The sequence below is a fragment of the Triticum dicoccoides genome, chromosome 5A (assembly GCF_002162155.2).
Source record: "Triticum dicoccoides isolate Atlit2015 ecotype Zavitan chromosome 5A, WEW_v2.0, whole genome shotgun sequence".
In the NCBI taxonomy this organism is placed as follows: domain Eukaryota; kingdom Viridiplantae; phylum Streptophyta; class Magnoliopsida; order Poales; family Poaceae; genus Triticum; species Triticum dicoccoides.
In genome coordinates this window covers 545,049,695-545,050,029 of record NC_041388.1, presented here as the reverse complement: position 1 = coordinate 545,050,029, position 335 = coordinate 545,049,695, and positions in this window count along the sequence as shown.

Below are 335 nucleotides of genomic sequence, written 5' to 3'. Positions count from 1 at the left end.
TCAGCAAAACGTGTAGCTCGTGGCCACCGTCGTCTTAGCTCCTCTGCATTTGTAACATCGACACCTATGTCCTCGGTGGTTGCAACTCCCATGTGAAAAGGGTTGCAGCTCTGCTTGAATGTGGATGTAGCTTTTGCCGGGTATGGTTGTAAAAAGACGACTACAGTTTCGTCGGCTACAACTCTGGTTGCAACAAAAAATATGCCGGTCGTGGTCATCAACCTCGCATTCTAGCAAAATGTGTAGTCGGTTCCAAGAAATTGTGTTGCTAGTTTCAGAAAAGAATGTGGGTGGAAACATGTGGTTGGATCATGTCAAAAAATTATGCCCCCCCC